Below are 19972 nucleotides of genomic sequence, written 5' to 3'. Positions count from 1 at the left end.
GCTCCCAAAGACCAATCCAGGAAATTGAAGACTTCGAAAGTCCTAAAAATCCCTTTAAAAAAAGATGGTCAAATTCTGAAGACGTCCCCACCAGACCTTAGCAGACTGTAACGCCTGTCTGCGTGAGCTTGTCTACTATACTGGAGAAGTCCCCCTGGGAGGAGGCAGGTACTCCCAGCCTAGACTTTCTCCAGTAGCGTACCATACTCCGATTTAGAAGCTAACTTAGCTGGTGGAAAAAGAAAGAGTATTTTTCCCGCTTCTTTCTTCTCCTTCATCCAGTCATTCACACGTTGAAGGGCCTTCTTCGCCGAAATTGACATCGTCATTTTAAGGAAAGAGGACTTCTTTGGAGTCCTAGTCTTGGAAAACTGTGATAAGGGGGATACGGAGCTGTCGGTTTAAATTCCCCCTCATAAATAGCAATAAGACGTGCAGTTAGAACCTTATAATCTGAAGAAGGTTCCGTATTCTTTTCCTAACTAATTCCAATTCTTCTTCTGCTGAAGAAATGTCTTGTAACTCATTGTCGTGTTGACGCTTCGTTGACGGTAATAGCGTCCTCCCGCCGCCTGCGTCCTGCGGCTACCGAGGAGTCTGCGTCCTGCCGCCTCTCGATGTCCTGCCGCCTGCGTCCTGCGTCCATCGTAGACACGCCTGCTTCCTGTCGCCTGCGTCCTGCGTCCACAAATGGTCCCGCGTCCTGATGTTTGCGTCCTGCTTCCTCCGAAAGCATTCTCTTCCTGTGTTCTGCGTCCTGCAAACCCAAGCGATCGCTTGTCCTCCTAGCGCTACTGCGTCCTGAGTCCTCGGCGAACGCGTCCTTGTATTCCGTTTTAGAAGACTTAATGGGAAGGAAATCGTCCTTACGCCTCGAAGATGCTTGCTCAGGCGGATCCCAGGACTTCACCAGAACTGCCAGCTTGGACTGCATTTCCCTTAAGAAAAACCCTTCGTACTATCCTCCTGAATGGTAGACGACGAAGGAGGAGGATTACGAGCGGACTGCGACCTAACGGAGAGCGATCTTGCACTCTACCCGACGGAGAAAGACGAGGAAATTAAGACAAGAAGACGGAGGAGATTCTCCCATCGAAATACCAGGCCGAGGAAGGACGTATATGCGCCAGTGCGCCCTGATTCCTCTCTAGCACGAAAAATCCTTTTCCTCTTGATCGGAACTGCGCCCCCCCCCTCCCCGTCTTCTGAGGAGGACAACACCTCAGGACTACTCCAAGCCTCACGATCTTGAGCATGTCTCTCGAGAGCAGTTGATGTCCTGAAAGTCCTCTTGATGGGGGCGAGACACCACTGCATACCGACGTTTCTCTTCTCGGAAGTCGTAACCTTCGACCTTCCTAGGACGCACACTTCCCAGTTACGCCTTTTCTACGGCGAACTGCAACAGCCTGGGAACTTGCAACAGCCTGGGAACTTGCAACAGGACTGTTCGAAGGGACGCCTGACCGCGACAAACCCCTCTCGCCTCCCTTTGACTGTCGACATGGCCTTCTCCCTTGGTCTGGGAGCTTGACAGAGGTCTAGGTCTAGGTTGAGCACGAGAGAGACGATCAGACGCCCCCTCCACTACACTTTCACTGACACGTCGAAAGCACTAACTCTATCTGTAAGTCGCTGTATCTGGTCGCCATGGACGCAAGGGTGGGCAGCGAACACCTTCACAATATTTGTATCGTTCGCCTCCTCCGATAGCATGCAGGGCGCAGGAGGATACCTGGGGAGAAGGAACTACCAACTCTACATTGAAGGAGCTGGAGAGGAAATACATTCACTCCTTTTTACTAGAAGAATTTGACATTCTCACTACGAGAAACAGATCTCCGTTACACGATCTTTTCTCAAGTCTCTCAACATTTCATAAATATCTTCCATTCCTTCTCTGATAAATTCTCACATTCAATGCATCTATTCTCCCAAGTACACACCTTCTCCCTACACTTCTTACAAATGGTATGAGGGTCGACCGAAGCTTTCGGCAATCTTACCTTACACCCCTCTTTTACACACACTCTAAACATACTTCCAGTATCAGACATCTTTAAAGAACAATCCAAAGCGAATGCCAAGCTAACGTTTCCGAGTACAATACCAAAATCCATGAAAAGTCAGCAACGAGAATGAAAATCCTAGCAGGGAACCACCAACAATGTTGCCGGTTCGGCTGGCAGAGAAAATCTGGCCCAATTGGGAACGGTTCCTAGCGCTAGCGCCACGGTAACGGGGTGGTGGTTGCCTGAACTACTAATAGGTTACTAGCGTTTGCCGTGAGTTTTGAAAATTTCTGCCAGGTGGAACAGAGAATATAGCTATATATATACCTGCCAGGTAAGTGTCATACATTAAATTGTTTCATTACACTGTACAAACATTCATAATCTAATGACAAGTTTATATTAGTGCAATGAAGGACTCTACTATAAGGATCAAATCCACCAGATTTACCCTGGTGTCTCAGTTTTTTATTCTGTCCGATAGCCGAGCTCATATCCATCTTCATGCCAGAAGTCGTTGCCAGTGCCAGTAAGTCGTCGGATCCAGGGGAGGGAGAACTAGTAACCAAATATGATATTGTTATGATACAATAAAGTTTGTTCATACTTACCTGGCAGACATATATAGCTGTATTTTCTGAAGTCCGACAGAAATTCAAAAACTTCCGGCACACACAGTGGTCGGCCAGGTTGGTTAGTACCATTCCCGCCGCTGGGAGGCGGGTATCAGGAAACCATTCCCATTTCTATTCATAATTTTTATTTCCACTGTCCCCTGAGGGGAGGTGGGTGGGTTACTTAATTATATATATCTGCCAGGTAAGTATGAACAAACTTTATTGTATCATAACAATATCATTTTGTTCATGAAACTTACCTGTCAGATATATATATAGCTGAATCCCACCGTTGAGTGGAAGGGACAGAATAGAAGGATTTTGGGAAAACAAATGCATGCAGATGATTTACATCTTGGTTCCACCTGTTAGCATTGCTGGCTTCGTGGTTATTGCCACGTAAGTCTGCTTGTGCTACTAGAGTTGCCAGCGAGGTAGAGACCTATATAGCTGGTGCACTCCAGATGATCTGTCAACAGGGGCGAGACCACGACGTGACTAGACCATATTGACCATTACCATGAGGGCTAAGAAGTAAAAGTAAAATATATATATATATATATCACCACCTGACCAACCTAGCCAAAGTTAAGGGTGTGTTAACTAAGGCTAAGAGTTAAGAAGTCACCGTTGTCGGCGACTCAACTACTAAATTAAGAGCTCTTCCTACCATTTTCTACAGGATAGGATGAGTGGTACTACTTGCCCCCAAGATTGTGTCGCAGACGACGTATGGCCCTAGCGAGCAGCAGATCTCATATGCCATCTTCACATCTCGCAGGAGTGTGAATTGAACACAGAGTTGCTTCGCTAAAACTGGTACTCAGGATGTTGCTGAGTGCCATGCTCTGTTGAAATGCTTCCGAGGCCGCGCCCTCACCTCGTGAGCATTCAAATCAAAAGTTTTTGTTCATGAAACTTACCTGTCAGATATATATATAGCTGTATTTTTCCGAATCCGACAGAAATTTTAAACACTTACGACACACGCAGTGGAGTCAGGTGGTTAGTACCCATTCCCGCGCGTGTAGGCGGGTATCAGGAATCATTCCCATTTTCTATTCATAATTTTTCTGTCGCCGGTGCTGGAAACACCTGTTTGCAGCACCTCCGTCCAGATTTTGGAAACTTACTAGCTACTTGAGTACTCCCTTTTGGTTTTCTTTGGTATCTGAATTGGATCGGTGGCTTGGCACACGTTGACTTTGGTTTTGATTTGAATTTGGTATTGATTTTTTCTTTGATCAAGATGTCAGGTCTAGTTCTGCTAGCGTAGATTTTTGTTCCATGTCTGAATGTAGAGGTAGGCTACTGAAAGCTTCAGTAGACCCACATTCTGTTTGTAAAGTTTGCAGGGGGAATGAATGTGACGTTTGAAAGTCGTTGTAAGGAGTGTGAAAGACTAACAGAGTCGGAATGGAAGGCGTATGAAACCTATCTTAAGAAACTTGAGCGAGATAGGTTCAGGAGGTCTTCCTCCAGAGTGTTTCAGGTAGGCAAGATTTAAATTATTCTCCTGCTAACCCTCCTTTCTGTAGATTATGCTCCTACCCCTGCCCCTAGTGTTGCCCTCCGGCCCCTGAGACAGTGTCGGTAGAAGGTAATACTTTGATCGCTAATTCTTGAATCGATTCGTAACTTAGAATCAAAAGTATTAGCTCTGGAGAGCAAAAGTGAAGAGAAGTGCAGTGAAAGTGCCCCTTGTGTAGTGGAGGGTGCGTCAGTATCGGCCTCATTCCGCCTCTAGACCTAGACCTCTGCTTGACTCCCAGATTACGGGAGAGAGCATAGTCGAAAGTCGAAGGAGGGCGTTAGAGGAAACCCCCACCGATCTGGCGTGCCTTCGGCGCTTCTGACGAACATACCCAGACTGCCAAGGAGTCGTGCGCGTGCACGTCTTCTCAAGGATGCTTTTTCTTCTTCTGAAGCTTCCTCCCCGCGCAAGGGGTGGAGCTCTCATACCGCATCACGTCCGCTGAAAAGGACGGCTCGCGTTCGGGACGCTTCACGTCCAAGTTGTTCTCCGGAACTTGCTCGTCGCCTGATAGTGCGTTTGCTGCTTTTCCTCCGCAGAAGAAGCGTAAGGATTATTCGGAGGCGGAATCTTCCCTAGATGTTTCTTTCGAGCGCCGCAGTCGCTCTAAGGTGCGTGAAGCGGCGTTCCTGGGAGTAGCAAGAAGCGTCCCCTCGCCACTCTCCTGCTCACAGGATCAGCCCCTCCCCCCCCAGAAAACAGGAGGCTTCACCTACAAGCAAGATTCTCCAGTCTCTTCAGCAGCAACTTCGAGATGTTTTTCCTTCGAGAGAGACTGTTCCACGTCGCCGTAAGAAGGATGACAATCTTCCTGTGAAGAGGGTCGAGGCGTTCTCCCTCTCCCTCTCCGCTCGTCTCTCTCTCCGTTTGAGTCTCCCTCTAGAGTTCGTTCTGCTCCCCAGCAACTTTCTAGAGGAGGCGAGAAATTAGTTTCTCGCTCTCGTGAAGCGGTTGTTTCCGCTGCTACGAAAACTTGTGGATAAGAAGCGAGTTTCTTTAGATGCGAGCGCGCTTCTGTGAAAGTCAAACCCGCGCTTTAGTGGACGCCGAAACGTGACTCGGTGCAAGTTTCGCGAGCGCCAGTGGACGCTCAGAGAGTTTTAGTGGACGCTCGGGCGTGCACCAGTGGACGCTCGGCGCGCATCAGTGGACGCTCGGCGCGCACCAGTGGACGGCTCAGCGCGCAGTGGGAACGCCAGTGTAACACCTGCGGCGTTTGAGCGCGCTTCTGTCGGCGCCAGTAGATTGGCTTCGGACGCCAAACGCGCGCCTACGGACGTCAGTTTTCCACTTCCGCAAGCACAAGCGGAGGCGGGAACTCTTCCGTTCGCTGTTCTTTCTCTTTTGAGAAAGCTCAGGACTCTTCTTTACTTCCTCCGACTTCTCCAGTGTCTGAAGAGGAAGTTAGTGACGCTTTCGTCGAAGTGGACGAAGAACAGCAGTTGGCTCCATTTCGACGGACTACAAGGTTTTGACTCGTTTAACTTCAGTCAGTCTTTGCAAGACACTTTCCAACCTGAAGCTCCTACGTACTCCTCCCTCTCAGTTTTCGTCTTCCAAAGCTGCTAAGATCTCGGGCTTTGTGATAATGAAGAAGTCGCTTTCTACGAAGCAAGCTTTTAGAAAGTTCCATGATTGGATGGAAAAGAGGAAAGCTTCGGGCAAGACCTCTTTCGCTTTACCACCTTCAAGACTCGGTGGCAAAGCTGGTATGTGGTATGAGAAGGGAGAAAACGTCGGAGTCAAGCTTCCAGCCTCAGCTCAAGGAGACTTTGGTAGCATTGTAGATGCCACCAGAAGATCTTTTTTGTCTTCCTCGAAGGTCTCGTGGACACATAGCGAGTTAGACTTTCACCTTAAAGGCCTCTTCAGGACACTAGAGTCTTTAATTTTCTGACTGGTGCCTGGGGAGTATTGGATGCCAGGTCCAGGAGTTTTCTGATTCCATCAGTCTGGGGAGCTGTCCAGTGTATTGTCTTGCATGGACAAGGCCGTCAGGGATGGTTCTGAGGAATTGGCTGCTCATTTCAGCACGGACTGCTTAAGAAAAGAGCACTTTTTTGCAATTTTACTGCAAAGTCGGTCTCACACGCGCAAAAAGCGGATCTTCTTTTCGCTCCTTTCTCAGAAACATCTCTTCCCCCAGTCTATGGTAAAGGGACATAGCTGCTAGTCTCCAGGAGAAAGCAACTCAAGACCTTCTGGCACAGTCTTCTAGGAAGCCTGCTACTTCTTCGTCTTCTGGGTCCTCTGCTTTGAAGAAGTCGAAGCCCTTTCGATCCGCTTCTTCCTCGAAGCCAGCCCCTCGAGGAAGAGGCTCTTTCAGAGGCAAGACTCCCGCTCCTTCCAAGAGCAAGAAGTGAGAGGGAAGTCCTTCAGACACCGGTAGGAGCCAGGCTTCTACATTTCGCGAAAGCTTGGGAAGAGAGAGGTGCCGACGCTTGGTCTCTGGACATCGTCAAGAAGGGGTACAGAATTCCTTTCCTGATGTTACCCCCGCTGTCTTCGACACCAAAGGATTTGTCTCCGTCGTATCAGGGAGAAAAGCAGAAAGTGGCTCCACGATCTACTAGATCAAATGATCGAGAAGCAGGCAGTGGAACAGGTCTTCGACCGGAGTTCTCCGGGGTTTTACAACCGTCTGTTCCTAGTGCCGAAGCAGTCAGGGGGGTGGCGCCCCGTTCTGGATGTCAGCAGTCTAAATCGCTTTCGTTACCAAGCAGAAGTTCAAGATGGAGACACCTCAATCCGTGCTTGCAGCTTTAAGACCGGGGGATTGGATGGTCTCGTTAGACCTTCAGGACGCAGTACTTTCACGTACCCCATCCATCCCCGATCAAGGAAATACCTGCGGTTTGTCCTGAAAGGGAAGATTTTCCAATTCAAGGGCAATCTGCTTCGGTCTCAGCACGGCGCCGATGGTGTTCACGTTCTTATGAAGAACGTTGCGAGGTGCCTCCATCTTGCGGAAATAAGGATCTCTCTCTACCTAGACGACTGGCTTATTCGAGCCTCATCGCAAGACAGGTGTCTGAAGGACCTTCACACGACTCTGTCGTTAGCGAAGTCCCTGGGACTTCTGGTGAATCTTCGAGAAGTCGCATCTGACTCCTTCTCAATCCTTAGTCTATCTGGGGATTCAGATGGACTCAGTGGCTTTTCGGGCTTTTCCGTCCCAGGGGCGACACTTCAATGCCTGGACAAAGTGTCGGCCTTTCTAGGGAAGGAAACATGCTCGGTGAGGGAATGGATGAGTCTGCTGGGGACCATTTCCTCACTGGAGAAGTTGTTCTCTGGGAAGGTGCACCTCCGACCACTTCAGTTCTTCCTCTCAAGCAATTGGTCACGCAAACAGGATCTAGAAGAGGTCTTGTTTTTGACGGAAGAAGTGAAAAAGCACCTCAAATGGTGGTTGGATCCAAAGAGCTTGCGGAAGGACTTTCGCTCAAGCTTCGGAACCCCGACCTAGTGTTGTTCTCCGACGCGTCCTCCACGGGTTGGGGAGCAACACTGGGGAGGAGAGAAGTGTCAGGCACCTGGAGAGGGGGAACAGGTGTCCTGGCACATCAACCATAAAAGAACTCTCAGCGGTTTACCTCGCTCTAAGGTTCTCGAGGAGGAAGTCTCCAGCAAAGTGGTTCAGATAAACTCGGACAACACCACAGCCTTGGCATACCTCAGGAAACAGGGGGAACTCACTCTCATTCTCTGTTCGTCATCGCGAGGAATATCCTGATTTGGGGGCGAAGTCGCAAAACGTCACGATTCTGACAAGGTTTTGTGTCAGGCGTGGAAAACGTTGCGAGCGGACCTTCTCAGTCGACAAGGACAGCTTCTGCCGACGGAATGGACCCTTCATCAGGAAGTATGCCAGGCGCTATGGAAGCTGTGGGGAACGTCCTCATGTGGACGTTTTTCCCGCAACTTCCCGAACGAAGAAGACTTCCAGCTGTATTGCTGGCCCCCAGTTCTGGACCCAGGGGAGCAGTGGCAGGTAGGACCGCCCTACTGTGGAATTGGTCGGGACTAGACATTTACGCTTTTACCCCCACCCCCATTCAAAATCCTCGGGGAAGTAATGAGGTTTAATGAATTCGCTGCATCAGAATGGAGCGAGATGGACCCTCATCGCCCCCTTCTGGCCAGCGGCCAGACTGGTTCACGGAGGTGATGTCCTTCCTAGTAGACTTTCCGAGGACTCTGCCCCTAAGGAAAGATCTACTCACAGACAGCCCCACTTCGAGATGGTACCACAAAAACCTCCCCGCTCTGAGTTCGACTGCGTTCGACTATCAAGAAGTTGGCCAGAGCGAGGGTGGGTTTTTTCAAGACCTGTGGCAACGGCGATTGCCACCGCAAGGAGGCCCTCCTCAATCGCAGTTTACCAATCAAAGTGGGCTGTCTTTAGAAGTTGGTGCAGAAGGAAGGGCATTTCCTCCACCTCAACCTCTGTGAGCCAGATAGCAGATCCTTTCCCTTCACCTTAGGAAAGAAGCGAAACTAGCCGTTCCCCCACGATTAAAGGCTACAGAAGCGTGCTTTCTGTGGTCTTCAGACATAGAGGACTCGACTTAGCGAATGATAGAGACATTCATGATCTCATTAGATCATTTGAGACTGTGAAAGTTCTCCAACCTAAAGTACCATCGTGGAACTTAGACGTGGTACTGAAGTTTCTCATGTCGAGTCAATTTGAACCGCTCCATTTAGCCTCGCTTAGGAATCTTACTAAGAAGACCATTTTCCTAACCGCTCTGGCGACGGCGAAGAGGGTTAGCGAAATTCAAGTCATAAGCAAGCATATTGGGTTCAAGGATCATAGTGCAGTTTTTTGTCCTTTAAGTCCTACGTTCTTAGCAAATGAACGGAGAAGAAGAAACCCTTCCAACCCTTGGAACCAGAGAACGTTCGAGATCAAGGGGTGTCGGAGCTAGTGGGACTGAAGCTGAGAGAGTCCTGTGTCCTGTCAGGGCTCTCAAGTTTATTTGCAGAGAACCAGGAGCATGCAGAGGTTCTTCGGAGAACGAAATTGTGGTGCTCTGTGAAAAAAACCAAAAAAACCAGATCTTCCGATGTCGAGAATGCACTGGCGTTCTTCTTAAGAAGTACGGTTAAGGAAGCCCATGAAAAGTGTAGTAAAGAAGTGACATGGAGCTTCTAAAAGTGAAAGCCCACGAGTTGAGGCTATTGCTACTTCGGTGGCTTTTCACAAAAATATGGCAATCAAAGACATTTTGGGCGCCACTTATTGGCGAAGCAATTCGGTGTTCGCTTCACACTACCTGCGGGGAGGTGAAAGCAACATACGAAAATTGTTACTCGCTACGGACCATAACCGTTCGCTTGAGACACTGTTTTTTTGGGGCAGGAGGTAGCGCTCATCCTATCCTTTTTAATGGTTTAGGGGAGTTTTAACTTGTGTTATGGTTGTGGGGTTGACCGCCTGCGGCGGATCTCCCTTCCATTAGCTAGTCTATGTGGACGGATACTTTTGGTAGGCTACGCCAGGTGGTTTGGTTTTTACTCGTTGCCCTCATTTGTATGGTCAATGGTCTAGTCACGTCGTGGTCTCCGCCCCTGTTGACAGATCATCTGGAGTGCACCAGCTATATAGGTCTCTACCTCGCTGGCAACTCTAGTAGCACAAGCAGACTTACGCGGCTAGTAACCACGAAGTCAGCTATGCTAACAGGTAAGGAATCAAGATATCAATTATCTGCAATATATATGTTTCCTAAAATTTCTTCTATTCTGTCTACTCCCACCACCAAAGGTGGGATTCAGCTATATATATCTGACAGGTAAGTTTTCATGAACAAAATGATATTGTAATGATACAATTAAGTTTGTTCATACTACCTGGCAGATATATATAATCAAGTACCCACCCACCCCTCCCCTCAGGAGACAGTGGAAATAAAAAATTATGAATAGAAAATGGGGAATGATTCCTGATACCCGCCTCCCAGCGGCGGGAATGGGTACTAACCACCTGACTCCCACTGCGTGTGCGTAAGTGTTTTTAAATTCTGTCGGATTCGGAAAAATTACAGCTATATATATAATCTGCCAGGTAAGTATGAACAAACTTAATTGTATCATTACAATATCATATTTCAAATCTTTGTGCCAACACAATGAAGGAGCGTTTTTGAAAGAACTCCTTAACAATAAAGCCAGGGTGTTCTTCGATATGGGCAAGTCTGGTCTTTTCGGGAACACTGCAGATTGTCCGTACGACTTCGACTTTCTTGAGTTTCATGTAGATAAACTTGAGAGACCTGACAGGGCACAGGACTCTCTCTGGCTCCTGCCAATAACTTGTGCCATCCTTGATTCCAAGCTCCTGGCCCAAGAACAAGACGGGTTTCCATTCTTAGGCCACAACGGAAGGCTTAGAGAACGCACCGCTTGTGTTTCTCTAATGCCAAAACTTCTGACGATGGCTGAAAACCTCACTAACCCTCTTTGTCGCTATCTAGGGTGGTTAGAAAAAGGCCTTCCTGATCACGTGCAAGAAGTTAACAGGTAGGAGATGTTCGAATGCTTTGACATCAAGAACTTCAGACTATGTCTAAGTTCCATATTGAAAGCTTCGATCTGGACAGCAGTCAGTCAAGTCTGTACTAAAGTCAGGTGACCGACCAGTTGACAAGTCAGTCAGACGAATCAAGGACAGCAAGGCTGTACCCTGAAGACCATAATGCACTATTCTTCGCTGAAGGATGATTGTCTGGACTGCCTGGGCGATTCAAGCTAAGCAAACCTTGGGGTATGAACGCAACCCAACGTCGTTAGCGAATCAACTCCTGAGCCACTCCTGACTCGAGCTTCTGGTGCCAGGAGAAAGGAGCGAGGAGCAAAAAGGCGATTCAGTCCCGAAGGACGAATGCCTGACAGTCCAACCTGGTCTCATGTTAAACGATCATCGGGGGGTGTAAACGCAACCGACTTCGTCAACAAGAAACTCAGGGCTACTATGTGTCTCCTGATCTCGCACGAGTGTCTGACTCCGAGAAAACAGGGTGAGACAAAAAGTAGATGGTGAGCGAGTTTCGAGATTCCACAGAACTCAAAGATCGTGAAGGGCGCTTTGTTGTTTGACAGAAGCAAATCTCTGAGCCAAAGGCCGTCAACAACCTATTTGCGTATTCTTTAATAGTTGTGACTGCCAGCTTATCCATTCTTTCAAACGGAAAGGGAAGACGGCAATCTTATGCTGTCAACATCTCGATAGTCTGAACGTAGTCAGACCTCAGAGCGGAGAGGTTATAGGTACCTTTCGTGTTTAAAGTAGACCGACTCTCTCGGAAAAGGTCCTTGGAAGGACGTGACCTCTGTGAATCTAGGATCTTGAAGGCCAACATGGGGCGATTAGCGCCATTGTCGCTCCCTGTGATGGTATAAATCATCTTATTACATTTCTAAGCGTTTGAAAAAAGGGAAAAGAGACTAAACATCCATCCCTGTTCAATATCATAGCGAAGAGATGTATGAAAGGAACGTCCTAAAGTCTCCATAACTCTCAACATACTTCTAAAGAAAGATTCCACTCGGAAGTCAGTAGTTGCTGCCGTCGATCGCAGACGATTCGTACGGACTTCTGCAATCCTGTAACGAACCTCTAGAGGATCGTTACACTTCTACGCCTGTTGTTATAATAGGCTCTTTCTCGTTAAACCCGAACAGGGACCGAGAGAAGATACTTCCTAAGATATGAGAGAGCTGTGGAAGATCAGAGTTGATATGGCCACTAAGGGTTCCAAAAACTCGTTTCCAGGACTGGAGGGACGACAGAATTGCTTCCACTTCTTTCAGATTATGATCCAGGACATCTGAAACACTCTCCAGATGTCCGGCACCTTCTTTCTATCACCTCAAGTGATACTTAACGCACCGAGAGATGTTCAGAATCATTCCTAGATCTTTAATAAAATTTCAGTTTCCCAGTAGGAAAAAACTGTAGAGGTCTGAATTGCAGTCTATTCAGGGAAAACAAACTTCTTTAGGAAGGAAATGGTCCCCAGCAAGCTCATCCATTCCCTCACACAGTATGTTTACTTCCCTAAAAAGGCTGCGCTTTGCCTAAGCAGGAGAGCATATAATAGTGAAATGTTGCGGTAGACTCGTAGTCCTATACCGTGCGGTAACGAGCACCGAAAGGAGTAAGAGATATCTCTGAGAACATAGTAAGGCAAAACGAATGCAATGTTTATTCATTCATGTAAGAAATCCCCTCAATCTAGGCTAAAGTCCGTGATTGTAGGCAGAGATACAGTTAGTCAGTCAATCCCGCAGGAAGAGAGAGACGTAACTGCCAGCACAGAGATACGGTTAGTCAGTCAATCCCGCAGGAGAGAGAGACGTAACCTACCGCGCATGACAGCGAACGAGCTGGCTACTGCCTCGTTTGGACTGGCGGAGAGGACAGTGACAGCAGCAGCTTACGATCGTCGTCTCTTAACTTTATGCCTGGGTTGCCAGCTACCCTATTCTACGAAAGAAATAGGTCCGTAATTTTTAGCATAAAGAGACTCTCAAGCTGGTATATTTAAGCGAAACAGAAAACGCTAAATATATAGATGCGTTTGTGTCGTCATAACACTACCATACAACGGTAAAAGATAAATCGGAAACTCCAATGGAAGGCTGCAGGGAGTAACGATTAATGTCCTTAAAATAATATAGACAATAGACCTCTCGGTTGCCATCCGAAGAGGTAACTACAGCAAGCGTATATGACTTGAACCAACCAGTAGTAAAATAACGCAAGGCAAAATATGATATTATATTTGCAATAAAGTTTTTCATACTTACCTGGCAGACATATATACTATAGCTGAATTCGGAAATACAGCTACATACATATCTGACAGGCAAGTTTCATAAACAAAACTCAAGAGAATTGAAGCGGACAGCTCAAGCTTCTTATGTTATTGGACATAAGCGTTCATTGACGTAGTCTACAAGTCTATTCTTGTACGAGTCTGCGAATGATGAATGAGAGCTCTTCCGAATCTTGTTCAATAAGATTCTTATCCGCTTACACGCAATATAAAGTTAATGAGAATTTTGTCAATGAGAACTAACCCATTTACGGGACAAAGAGATATTTTGTCAATGAGGGGATACCCACTTACTTGACAAAACGATAGTACAGTAAGTCCTCGGGTTACGCTGGTCTCGACTTACGATGTTTCGTGGTTACGAACGCGCCCCCATAAAAATATAAAAAATAATATTTTGCGTCGTTCCGTCTTACGCGGTTTAGCGTCGTAAGCAACGTAAACAAAGCGAACTAGTTCCGGGCGCACGGCGGAAGAATACGCTTTGTGGGGGAGAGGACGGCGTTTGCTCGCGTACGCTCATTCTCGCCCATACGCCATTTTGGTTGTTTACACTGCCTCTCTCTCCCTCGTGTTGTATCGTTTTTGTAACTTTTTGCTCTTTGTTATGGCTCCCAAGCGCAAGGCGGACTCTTCTGATGGTAGTGCATCGAAGAAAAAAAGAAAGGCCATCACCATGGAAATTAAAGTGGACATTATAAAGCGATCTGAGAAGGGAGAAACGCCAACAAACATTGGCCGCTTCGCTTGCCTTAGCCGTTCGACCGTTGCTACCATTATCAAAGATAAACGAGCGCATCGTTGAACATGTGAAAGGATCTGCTCTATGAAAGCGACAGTGATAACTAAGCAGCGTAGTGGTTAATAATTAATTGAATCACCTGCCTCAGCATCTCCAGCAACTTCTGGAGGTTCTTTTTCTCTTCACTAACCTCCCCCAGTCTCTCCAGCACCGCAGCTTCCTCTCCAGTGTGCAAGCCAATCAAACTAATAAAGGTAAGGAATTGTTCTCTCGTTGTTATTGATAGGTATTTACATTAAATCATGTGGTATTTTTCAATGTTCCGACTTACGCTGAAAATCGTGTTACGACGCATCGTAAGAACGGATCAACATCGTAACTCGAGGACCCCCTGTATATTGTCAATGGGGGAAATTCACTGAATTGACAAAACGTAATCCAGAAGTCGAGCATTTTATTTTCGATTCCCGTCTCAAACGAGGAAGGGCAGAATCCTGTTAAAAGGTAGAACGACGATGTTCAATTCGGCAGCGTAGTAACCCGACTAAGAACTAACAAAATCTATCATCTGAAAAGCCCTTTCAGATGGGCTAAAAAGCTTGCAAAATTATCCTGGGAAGAGGAAGAAAAGTCTCCAACCAGCTTCCTCTCCCGTATCAAAATTTATTGGCAGTATGGCAAAGGAAGTCCTGTCTTGCGCTTTCCTGAAGAGCGTCCTTTTGATGAGTGCCTTTGCAAGAATCCTACTGAACGTGCCGAGAGTCCTGACGTGCAGGACGTCGAGCTTTTACATAACCCATAGCTGCCTTACCGCAAAGTCTTGACTGCGGTAGAGCAAAAGAGATCTTTCCTTGAGCTTTCCATAACTCCATCCAATCCTGGACTTTACGAAAAGCAATATTACTGACAGAGACCTCTATAATTCACGAAACCCGTGGTCTTGCTGGGTTTCGAAAACGAAGTTGCCTTTTCACTTTAAGCTTCCTCCGAAGCACTGCTTACTTCACATTCTTCGCAGGCGATGTAGAAGGGATCACCGAAGTTAGGTAAAAAAATCTTTAGGCCCAAATCAGCTTGAAGACTTCAACAGAAACGTTCAGCCAGGCGACACACCTGGCTGCGTGGCGTGGCGCGCGCGCTCGGCGTCCACTGGCTAGCAGCGAGGCGACGCTCGGCGTCCACTGGCGAGCAGCGAGCACTCTCGGCGTCCACTGGCGCGCGCCGCTCGCGCTCGTTATCCACTGGCGTTGGCGCGCTCGGCCTCGGCGTACTAGCGGTGCGCGCTTGGCGTGCACCCGCGCGCGCCTGGCGTCCATCCAACCGAAAAGTCCCGTCCAAGCCGAGCGTCAAAAAAAAAGCGTGCAGAAAAGCGTCACGCTCCTGACAGGCGTCAATGCAAGCGAAACTGCCTTCAGGGAAGAGCATTAGACATCTGGAGAGAAAAACGACTGCACGAAGCAGTCTCAGGTGAAGGGTTGATCGTGTGAGAATACGCGGGGCGAGGGGAACGCCTTCTTATTCTCACAGCAACAAAGCTAGGACGTCCGCGCTCTACGTCCTGCTAATATGACTTGCTTTCCCTTTTCTCTGTGGAAAGACGTACACGAGTTCAGGCGACGTTCGCCTTCTTACTTCTCACTGCAACGCATGACGAGAGAGAGAGAGAGGACGTGAAACGTCCTCTTCTATAAAGCTTCTATTTAGAGGGCGCGAGTCCTTCCGAAAGCTCCAAACCCTGCGCAGGGAGGACGCTTCGGAGGACGAGAAGCAATCCTTCAGGATTCGTGCAAGCACTTTTGGCAGCCCTGGGAGTAACTTCAGGTCAGCCGAAGGCACGTCAGTCGGTGGGAGTTCCTCGTAACCCTCCTTCGGCTTTCGACATGCTCTACTCCCATGTTCCTGGGAGTCAAGCAGAGGTCCCGGCCTAGAGGCGAAATAAGGCGATTCTGACGCACCCTCCACTACACAAGGGGCACTGTCACTGCACTTAGCCACTTCACTTTTGCTCTCCAAAGCCAGCACTTTCGATTCTAAGTTACGAATCGATAGAGTATCAGAGAAAGGTCAATACCCTCTACAGAAACTGTTTAGGGCCCGAAGGCAACATTACAGGGTTAGGAGTAACAACTACAGAAGTAGCACTCTTCACCACAATGATAGGAGAGCTAGAGCACCTTAGATTCCAAGATACAGATGGAATCTATAACGTAAAAGGGCATTACCTCACGAGACATATTTATAGCCCGTAGGCCATACTACAGGGTTAGGCAAAATAAAGTCTACAGGTAGGTTAGCCTACCCTGACTTTGTTTACTGATTAATTGCGTACATACGAATCATACGTCTTCCTTACGGAATTAGACAAAGTCTCACACTCCTTACATGACAAATCTCAACAAAGAAGCAAGACACATAGCCCTCGTGCATATCGAGTGCGGAACTACCGAAGCTTTCGGTAGCCACACCCTATCTTAGCGACAACACCTCTGAAACTAGCCTAACTAGATTCAGATATACAAAAAATGCAATCATATTCAAAACAATTTAAGAAAGCTATGCCTAGCCACAAATCCAAGTCAATAAATCAAAAGACAATTAGGATGTTTAGCGGCCATGAAGTTTCCAAAATCCTAAGACGGAGGTACTGAAAACAGGTGTTTCCAGCACCGGCGACAGAAAAATTATGAATAGAAAATGGGAATGGTTCCTGATACCCGCCTCCCAGCGGCGGGAATGGGTACTAACCACCTGGCCGACCACTGTGTGTGCCGGAAGTTTTTGAATTTCTGTCGGACTTCAGAAAATACAGCTATATATATATCTGACAGGTAAGTTTCATGAACAAACCATAGAATTATGCCGGTTCACATTCAGAAGTCCAAAAAGTGCGCACCCAAAATCTAAGAGCCCCGCTGAGACCCCAACAGCACATCAGAAAGGGAAATCAAGGCAGCCTCTAATGCCCAAACTCCCCACCCCAACAAACCGCACAAGCCCACAAAGCGATCCCAAGATACTAAGCACGCACACACCAGACCACCTTACACAAACTGGCTCACCTACACACCCAAAACTGCTTGGTTTTATCAAGAAAGTATCGTGGATCAGTCAGGTTTTCACATTCTCCACCAATGGCACAAGTGAGAGTTGATTCCCAATGGTCCACCCCATACCCTACCCTTACGGGATAGCACCAATACGCTTGCAGTGGCCCAGGTATAAGCCTATCCGCCTGCTGGGAGTTCTGCCCCCACTAATGGGGACCGACTCCCCACTCCAAACGTATTGGTGGGCTTCCGGACAAAAGCCAGGAGTCCCATCCCAAACACCAGCCCCCCCTGGATTCCGATGGGCTGATGTTTGGAGATGGTTCCGCCCTCAAGGTAGCAATGGGAGGGTCCCATCACTACCTCTTGGGTCCAAACCATATCAGGTGGCGACTCAACCACCACAACTCCCACAATTAGCTTCGAATGCAAACCCCTTCCAAAACACGATCCCTTCTCAGACTCACCTAAGCAGTAAAATTTAACAAAAGTGGAAAATTCCACATAATTAATCCAAATGATAATAAAAAATATTACATGAAGGAGAAGGATGTAGTAAGGATGAAAAAATTGCAGAAAGAAGGAAAAGTTCTGACTAATTTAGTTAGATCAGAAGCTGGCCCCCAAGGACCACTGAGAAAGCAACCCCACCAGGCATCAGAGCCCAGCTGCTGGTCCCTAAGCCCCCTACCCACGTCAAGGGGTCAGCATCTAGGGGGCCATTCGGTATGTGTTCACCCTCCAAACTGGGTATAACACTTACACAAAACATGGAAATTGGTGAAATTAGGCTATGTATTGGAAGTATATATACATAGATATTAAAGCAATTTTATCATTATTGCATTATTATGACAACTAGAATTCATAGAAACAGTTTATAATAATGCATCGGCGTATGAGTGAAGCTCCACTAATGTGGCAACAATGATTTTGCCATTCTTAGCATGCAAACATTAAAGGTTACATTTATTTCTGGCAAACAATTATTAAAGAAAATCAAAATGCTAATATAGACTTAAATCAATGAAAAGTGCTAGTAAAAAAAAAAAAAAAAACAATCCACTTATCCGTAGTCTGTTCCTCTATGGTTTTCGGCAGCAAGATGTACGACAAGGTTAGAAACATTGGATTGTATCTACTTCAGAAATATCTGTAATTTTTCGGGGTAATTTGTTGCAAAAAAAAAGGATAATAACATGAATATATTAACATTTTTAAATAAACAAAGTAAATTAGTAACTAAACGCGTAAAGTAAATTTAGGGAATAAAACTTTGCGTGTCGTCGAAAGTAAACAATTTAGGGAATAAAACTGCTGCTGTGTCGTCGAAAGTAAACAATTTATGGAATAAAACTTTGCTGTGTCGTCGTCTGCTGTTCGTAACTGTGTTTGTGGCGCGAGCGCTTAGGAACCAGGAACAGCAACTTGTTTAAAGTGCAATGTGGAGTAAACTGAGACCAAAATGTGTATAATAACAATCAAATAAGCACTGCGGAGTTTCAGTTGTGATGGCAGTAAGGATAAAAACCACCGATTACAAGGTAAGAATGAATTCAGTTCAAACCATGACCCCGGGAATAAAAAGTTTCATACTTTCAGTAATATAGGCAACAAAATGTTGTTTTATTGTGCCGATTACAACTGCAATCTTGAGTAAGATCAATAAACGTTACATATATACGCTAACATTGTTCAAATGAGTGCTGGGAAGGCTGGGAAAGATGATTTTCATCACTGATAAAAAACAGTACATCCCACGGTAGCCGCCATGTTGGATTTCAAAACTGCCTTGAAAAAATATTTTACGAGGAGCGTCACATGCTTATTTTAGTTCGTATGGGGCTTTCATATATCACATTATGTTGACGAAACTTCAGTCTTTTGAATGGTATGCTAAAAGATGTAATTGTATTCTTGATTCACCAATTAAATATTAAATGGATAAGGCCGAGCCACGCGATGACGATGGATCGACTGCGGTTGTTTACCCTAATTACAGTAGTTTAGCCTAGCCCAGAGTCTAGGCTAGTGGTGTCCTACGTTGTGTTACGCTGCATGTAGTTAATCCTACGCTAGATAGTCAGCCATTTGTCAGAAATATACGCTAATTAGTTTATAAATAACAAGTGAAGAGTGGTGTCACTAGCCCACATCAATGCTACCCTAAGCTAGGTAAGGCGACCCAAACCTTGCCTCATATCTGGGCAAATCTGCCTTTAGAAACAAGACGATTGCTCAATAAAATATCAATCAACTAACATTTAATCGGTCTCTCACCTTTACACGAGTAAACGCTCCTATTTGACGACACCAGAATGTAAAATAAAAGGAAAATTGCGTCGTGTTTACGAAAACAACAACAAAGATGGACTCTTCTTCTTCTCGGTTCTTCTTCGCTCACTTTAGGGCAAGACAGGGACTCAAGGTCCATTCAAATTCAAACAATATCTTGCTATATATTGCATATACATCAAATGGGGTGTATCAGCATGCTGGTACACCCTCCAGAATGTTCTAACAATGCGTCAGTCCCACTCCAAAGCTACTTATTCCAATACAAATTGGGGAATGTCTTCACAATTCTTGGAATCATATTAATCGACCGAGACACCTGGAACTGTGTCAACATGTCTTTCACTGTCCAAGGACAATTTAGTGGACAGAAATGACCCTTAAAAGCTAAAGTAGACTTTAATATAATATAAATATCGATATCAAAACAGATTATCGTCGAATTTAACGTTTAAACACTTCACTGGCCTACTTTGAGATACTTTGAGATGCAAATCCATTTGTTCCATGTTTACAGAATCTTCTGAGATCCATTTCACTCATTCAGTCCAGATCAATATCATTATGCGCAAATGTTCATAAGGACACTTTTTACTTGTCCGTTTCAATTTTCAAACATTTTCAAAGGGTATTATATTGTTCTTACTTCAGAAACAAATCCCTATGTTCCATGTGTACAAAATCCACCAGGAGGTCCTGGTAATGGTTTCAAAACTGAGTATCATTTTCAATAATAATTTTATTTATTTCCCAGTCATGATTTTGCCACATATTTTCGTTAATTTATTTTCAGGGGATCCTTGGTGAGGGACCTTCTTTCCATGTGTTCGACAACAAACAGCTTTCTTCCGTGTTTTTGTTGGTTTTACGTGACATCAG

At 46.3% G+C, this 19972-nt stretch overlaps 1 protein-coding gene across 1 annotated transcript in view; it reads right to left on the bottom strand.

Annotated features, from left to right (window-relative positions):
• Nucleotides 1–19184, bottom strand: part of LOC135204909 (transcription initiation factor TFIID subunit 10-like) — an 85161-nt gene extending 65977 nt beyond the window's left edge. Inside the window, exon 1 of the mRNA XM_064235165.1 lies at nt 19079–19184. The gene's annotated coding sequence lies outside the window, so the exon portion shown is untranslated. The remainder of the gene's footprint in view (nt 1–19078) is intronic.
• Nucleotides 19185–19972: the final 788 nt, after the last annotated feature.

This window comes from Macrobrachium nipponense, chromosome 47, assembly GCF_015104395.2.
Source record: "Macrobrachium nipponense isolate FS-2020 chromosome 47, ASM1510439v2, whole genome shotgun sequence".
In the NCBI taxonomy this organism is placed as follows: domain Eukaryota; kingdom Metazoa; phylum Arthropoda; class Malacostraca; order Decapoda; family Palaemonidae; genus Macrobrachium; species Macrobrachium nipponense.
This window is presented reverse-complemented; position numbering and strand designations above follow the sequence as displayed.